This window comes from Sinocyclocheilus anshuiensis, unplaced genomic scaffold (genome assembly GCF_001515605.1).
Source record: "Sinocyclocheilus anshuiensis isolate Anshui unplaced genomic scaffold, SAMN03320099.WGS_v1.1 scaffold4214, whole genome shotgun sequence".
NCBI lineage: Eukaryota > Metazoa > Chordata > Actinopteri > Cypriniformes > Cyprinidae > Sinocyclocheilus > Sinocyclocheilus anshuiensis.
In genome coordinates this window covers 4,368-4,795 of record NW_015536727.1, presented here as the reverse complement: position 1 = coordinate 4,795, position 428 = coordinate 4,368, and positions in this window count along the sequence as shown.

Sequence of the window (428 nt, the reverse complement as noted above, 5' to 3'; positions counted from 1 at the left end):
TAACCTATCCTAATGTGTGCGCACGCCATGAGTGTAGAATACGAAAACACTTTTTAATAAAATGTAAATTCGTCCCCCGCGATTTTTTTTTGTTGTCCAAGTCAAGTCAAGTGTGTTCACAGAGGTTTCCATGGGCCAGTGTGAATAAATCTAGATTTAAATTAAAAAAGACACGGTATTGTCAGACCTGACATTTTATTCTTATCCAAAACAACTAGAAGCAATGATACATATCTACACTACCAGTTAAAATTTTGTTTGAACTGTAAGATTTTTTAATGTTTTTTTAAAGAAGTCTCTTCTGCTCACAAAGCCTGCATTTATTTGATACAAAGTACAGCAAAAACAAAAAGAATTTGAAATATTTTTACTATTTAAAATAACTGTTTTCTATTTGAATATATTTTAAAATATAATTTATTCCTGTG